The sequence below is a fragment of the Ylistrum balloti genome, unplaced genomic scaffold (genome assembly GCF_031769215.1).
Source record: "Ylistrum balloti isolate Yb309-2 unplaced genomic scaffold, AGI_CSIRO_Ybal_v1 Utg369736, whole genome shotgun sequence".
Taxonomy (NCBI): Eukaryota; Metazoa; Mollusca; class Bivalvia; order Pectinida; family Pectinidae; genus Ylistrum; species Ylistrum balloti.
This window is the reverse complement of record NW_026781948.1, coordinates 132,469-139,682: the sequence shown is the minus strand read 5'-3', so window position 1 is coordinate 139,682 and position 7,214 is coordinate 132,469.

The following is a 7,214-nucleotide window of genomic DNA, read 5'->3' as shown; positions in this document are numbered from 1 at the left end:
TGCTGTTGATCCTTTCTCTTTTTCTCAGCCTTAAAACACAACATAATGGTATGTAACATATTGTGTAGAAACCTTGAGAGTTACAGCCAGAGAACTAGTGTATAAGGTATAAGAGATGGTGTGAGCAGACAGTAAATCAGTGTTTGTAGATTTTATTGAACGCAGAGTGTATGAGATGTTTCAGACAAATGTCCTTCAGCTTTGAGACTGATTGATATATAACCGTAACTGTTATCATTTTGTGGTTGATAAAGTGTGTTCAGTGACTGCACTTTAATTTTTTTATGGGACAACACAGGGTACATCCTTAGTGTACTGTTGTTTGATCACCTCTAGTGGACACTTGATTTGCATAATTAAAGCTATATTTGTACATGGTGCATCATGATTTTTCATTACTTTGTCTTAATGTTTGTTTTTTTTTCTTCAGTTTTCTATTTCAAATGTACAAGATCAGTTCCTGAATTTTGATCAGAAATAATCCAAAGCTGAAAACTGTGCTGGATGACATTGGTATGAGCTAGAATGCCAATACGTGGTATGTAGTTGTAGAATGGCCAATTCTAGTATATTAAGCTGAAGGTATTAAGTGCAATTTATAAAATCTTCAATGAATATTGATAGGATGTTGAGTGCTTAAGTGTATGACATGCAGTCAGACCTGTCTATAAAGGTCACCTTTAATCAAAGATCGCCTGTCCATAAAGGCCACTTTTTTGGTTCCCTGAGTAATGCAATTTATAGTAATTGAATATCTACATAAAAGCCACCTGTGCATGAAGGCCATTTGTGTATAAATGCCACCTGTGTATGAAGGCCACTTGTGTATAACTGCCACCTGTGTATGAAGGCCACTTGTGTATAAATGCCACCTGTGTATGAAGGCCACTTGTGTATAAATGCCACCTGTGCATGAAGGCCACTTGTGTATGAAGGCTACCTGTGTATGGAGGCCACCTGTGTATGATGCCTACCTGTGTATAAAGGCCATCTATGTATAAAGCCAACTATGTATAAAGGCCACCCATGTATGAAGGCTACCTGTGTATAAAAGCCAACTGTGTATGAAGGCCACCTGTGTATAAAAGCCAACTGTGTATGAAGGCCATCTGTGTATAAAGGCTACCTGTGTATGAAGACTACCTGTGTATAAAGGCCACTTTTCTGGTTCCCTTTGATAACTTTTATAGACAGGTTGACTGTATATGTAAAACTGAATGAACCTTGTTCCTGTGTTCTGACCGGCAGTATTAACAGACTTTCTACAAGCACTTTATAGTAAATACATACAGTAAATTAGATATCTATGGTTCTCCACTTCTGTGTAGGTAGTATGTAGATAAATATTGAAAAATTAGATACAGTTTTCACAGACAGGTCAAACTCATTGTTCCTTGAAATATTTGTGACGTAAGATTCATGAAAATGAAGTAGTGTTCCCTAATTTTTTTTCACTTCAAATTATTAAGTTGAATGTGCATTCTATTTTTAGATGTGAGAGACAATCTCTATAACAGTATTTGTGAGAAGGTTGTGATTTAAGATGATAATCCATGTTACTGACAGTATTCTTTATATTGATAATTGTGTTCTCTGTATGTTGTTAGACTAGATCTTGTGTTGTCTGTGATGAGTAGACCTGAGATATACTGTGTTTACAGGGATATCTTGTTTCCTAGTCAGTGTCAGCTGTGTGGTATATTGTTTTACCTGATCCTCCCTGTTATATCACTATGGTATATCTGTACTATTCACTAGTCTTTTTGTTCTTAAGTCTGTTATCTCTGTGTTTATTTGAACTTATTTTGATGATTTTTGAAGTTCTAAAGTTAGCATACACGTACATGTACTCCTTAACTACAAAACTACTGTCCTATATGTTCTACAGATCTTATATATAGATTATGAACTCTTCTTTTTTTGTGGAATCTTTGGACGGGGTTATTTAATCAGAGTTCCAGTCTTGTTGTGCCTTCAGCATTGTTTTCCTCTTGTTATTAGCCATATTAATCATATAAATGGCTACTTCTCCCTGTGATTACATGTTTGCTTTTGTGTGTATTCTAATTGGAGTTCTTTAAATGATTCCTATTACAATTTAATTAGTTTGAGTAAACTTTTAATTCTAATAATCTGATCGATATTGGAAGATTGAATTTGAAACATTTTTCACAAATAGACGATGGAATTATACTAGAAAGAGGGACATCAAGACATATATATGATATACAGCTGGGGATTTGAAGTCTACTTATATTTGGAATGACCTAGTAACTTATACAATGGTTTATAAAACAACGAGAAATTAGAAATATTTTATTTTCATCACTAATTGAAAGTTTGTATTGAAATAAGAAGTTTTTGAATGTGTTTCTATCTTGTATGTTATATTTTGTATACTATATATTCTGTAATACAGAGGCTGCTTGTTAATGTAAAAATAATGAACAATTGTATGTAAATGAAAATTTGATATTATTGACTGTGATATGGTTTGTTGAGATACCTTATATAAACACTACTATATTACATAGCCAGTATAAAATTCACTTCCTGCTGACTGGGAAACAAAACAATTATTGTTGGTATTCAATGTTTCTGGGGTTTTTTCACAACTCTTTTTTGTCTCATTACTAAGGTTTTGTTCTATTCTAGTGAAGATGTTTCTACTGCTGATTGTTCTTACTCTGATTTATCTATGACTGGAGATAAATTCTCTGTGATTTATCTATGACTGGAGATAAATTCTCTGTGATTTATCTATGACTGGAGATAAATTCTCTGTGATTTATCTAAGACTGGAGATAAATTCTCTGATTTATCTATGACTGGAGATAAATTCTCTGTGATTTATCTATGACTGGAGATAAATTCTCTGTGATTTATCTATGACTGGAGATAAATTCTCTGTGATTTATCTATGACTGGAGATAAATTCTCTGTGATTTATCTATGACTGGTGATAAATTCTCTGTGATTTATCTATGACTGGAGATAAATTCTCTGTGATTTGTCTATGACTGGTGATAAATCCTCTGTGATTTATCTATGACTGGAGATAGATCCTCTGTGATTTATCTATGACTGGAGATAGATCCTCTGTGATTTATCTATGACTGGTGATAAATCCTCTGTGATTTATCTATGACTGGTGATAAATTCTCTGTGATTTATCTATGACTGTTGATAGACCCACTGTGATTTATCTATGACGGGAGATAAATCCTCTGTGATTTATCTATGACTGGTGATAAATCACCTGTGATTTATCTATGACTGTTGATAGACCCACTGTGATTTATCTACAACTGGTGATAGATCCTCTGTGATTATCTATGACTGGTGATAGATCCTGTGTGATTTATCTATGACTGGTGATAAATCCTCTGTGATTTATCTATGACTGGAGATAAATCCTCTGTGATTATCTATGACTGGTGATAAATCACCTGTGATTTATCTATGACTGTTGATAGACCCACTGTGATTTATCTACAACTGGTGATAGATCCTCTGTGATTATCTATGACTGGTGATAGATCCTGTGTGATTTATCTATGACTGGAGATAAATTCTCTGTGATTTATCTATGACTGGTGATAAATCCTCTGTGATTTATCTATGACTGGAGATAAATCCTCTGTGATTATCTATGACTGGTGATAAATCCTCTGTGATTTATCTATGACGGGAGATAAATCCTCTGTGATTTATCTATGACTGGTGATAAATCACCTGTGATTTATCTATGACTGTTGATAGACCCACTGTGATTTATCTACAACTGGTGATAGATCCTCTGTGATTATTTATGACTGGTGATAGATCCTCTGTGATTTATCTATGACTGGTGATAAATCCTCTGTGATTTATCTACAACTGGTGATAGATCCTCTGTGATTTATCTATGACTGGTGATAAATCCTCTGTGATTTATCTACAACTGGTGATAAATCCTCTGTGATTTATCTATGACTGGAGATAGATCCTCTGTGATTTATCTATGACTGGTGATAAATCCTCTGTGATTTATCTATGACTGGTGATAAATCCTCTGTGATTTATCTATGACTGGTGATAAATTCTCTGTGATTTATCTATGACTGGTGATAGACCCTCTGTGATTTATCTATGACTGGAGATAAATTCTCTGTGATTTATCTATGACTGGTGATAAATCCTCTGTGATTTATCTATGACTGGTGATAGATCCTCTGTGATTTATCTATGACTGGTGATAAATCCTCTGTGATTTATCTATGACTGGAGATAGATCCTCTGTGATTTATCTATGACTGGTGATAAATCCTCTGTGATTTATCTATGACTGGTGATAGATCCTCTGTGATTTATCTATGACTGGTGATAGATCCTCTGTGATTTATCTATGACTGGAGATAGATCCTCTGTGATTTATCTATGACTGGTGATAAATCCTCTGTGATTTATCTATGACTGGAGATAGATCCTCTGTGATTTATCTATGACTGGAGATAAATTCTCTGTGATTTATCTATGACTGGTGATAAATCCTCTGTGATTTATCTATGACTGGTGATAGATCCTCTGTGATTTATCTATGACTGGTGATAAATCCTCTGTGATTTATCTATGACTGGTGATAAATCCACTGTGATCATAAAGACAAAATGACAATATTTATTTAGATGTCTTTCAAACAGAGTAGCTTCCTTTATTTATTGTGTCCTGGACAAGATGGCATATTGTTATTGTTTATGTAGTCTATTAAGCACTGCAGATGTTACAGCACTTCCTTATAAATAAATTATTAAAAACAGGTCATTGTCTTTGTTTTACAGTTTTGTATACATCATGTAACATGTAGTTAATATCAGATGTAAGTGTCATAAGATATGTGAGTGATATGGCAATTAAGTACAAAACATTTATGTTTAATCCAAGTTTTCACTATACAAGGAAATCTTTCTGATATTTGATGAATACATGCAGCTAGTCAACTTTCCCTGGCACTGAGCTACAAATAGAACCGTCTTTAAACTGTAGCAATCTCAGTACACCTGCATTCTGAAACTGAAACTCTAGACAAGGCAATTATAACTAGAAATAACATAACCTATACACAACACAAAACACAACACAAAGCACAAAGCAACGTGATTCAAAACACAACACAAAACACAACACAAAGCACAAAGCAACGTGATTCAAAACACAACACAAAGCACAAAGCAACATGATTCAAAACACAACACAAAACAACACAAAACGACACAATTAAAAACAAACACATAATAATATCAGATAATTCAAAACAACAATTAAAAAACCGACACAAAGCACAAGAAGACAATTCAAAACACAACACAAAACAACACAATCCAAAACACAAAACAATTAAAAAACAACAAAATTCAAAACAACAAACTAACATAATTCTCAACACAAAACACAACACAAAACAACATAATTCAAAACACAACACAAAACACAACACAACACAAAATAACATAATTCAAAACACAACACAAAACAACATAATTCAAAACACAACACAAAACAACATAATTCAAAACACAACACAAAACACAACACAACACAAAACAACATTATTCAAAACACAACACAAAACACAATAATTCAAAACACAACACAAAACACAACACAACACAAAACAACATAATTCAAAACACAACACAAAACACAACACAAAACAACATAATCCAAAACACAACACAAAACAACACAAAACAACAAAACACAGTGAAAATGTCTGATCTAGGAAAAATAGATCACAGATTTTGATTCAATACCAAAGATTACATCGTAGTTGAAGCAAGAACGACTTTTTTTGTCCCAGAATTGTTGGAGTATGAAATCTGAGATATAGGAGCTATGACAGGAATTGTTGTGTCTTCTTACTTTTATTGGTTCTTTAGCAGTTTGATCTTTTCGGTTCTTTCTTCTTTCTAATCCCTCCAAAAGTCATACATCTACAACTAGAGATGAACATGAAGTTTTAGAATGATCTGTCACAGATTACTCAAGATAAAGTGAAAACCATCAAAACTACATGTATTGTAATCAACATTGTCAGCCGTACACCATGTTGTTAGTATAACTGTCAATGTATAATTAGGGACCAAACAGAGTTAGCAGAAGGAGATAATCATCGCAGAAATTCTTTTGAAATAGCAATCAAAAACTTTCAAAATCAAACATGGGTGCCTGTCGGCCATATTGTTACTTCAATCAATCCTCAGCAGAAAAGAGAATCTACACTTCTATAGCTATAGGTGGCATCCTGTACTCCTAAAGAAATAATGATAACAAGTTAATTATAATATCGGTGTACTTCACCGTAATATACACTGATAATATCGATGTACTTCACCGCAATATACACTGATAATATCGGTGTACTTCACCGTAATATACACTGATAATATCGATGTACTTCACCGCAATATACACTGATAATATCGGTGTACTTCACCGTAATATACACTGATAATATCGGTGTACTTCACCGTAATATACACTGATAATATCGGTGTACCTCACCGTAATATACACTGATAATATCAGCTGCAATATACACTGATAATATCGGTGTACTTCACCGTAATATACACTGATAATATCGGCCGCAATATACACTGATAATATCAGTGTACTTCACCGCAATATACACTGATAATATCAGTGTACTTCACTGCAATATACACTGATGATATCGGTGCACTTTACCACAATATACACTGATAATATCAGTGTACTTCACTGCAATATACACTGATAATATCGATGTACTTCACCGCAATATACACTGATAATATCGGTGTACTTCACCACAATATACACTGATGATATCGGTGTACTTCACCGTAATATACACTGATAATATCGGTGTACTTCACCACAATATACACTGATGATATCGGTGTACTTCACCGTAATATACACTGATAATATCGGTGTACTTCACCACAATATACACTGATGATATTGGTGTACTTCACCGTAATATACACTGATGATATCGGTGTACTTCACCACAATATACACTGATGATATCGGTGTACTTCACCGCAATGTACACTGATAACAATTCTATAATCTAACCAATGACATCCATAAGCGTGAAAAATAGCCCATCATTTTTTTTTTCAGTCATTTGTATGAAATAATAAATGGAAAACTAAGGTCTTATTTTCGTGTAAGAAGTTGTCATT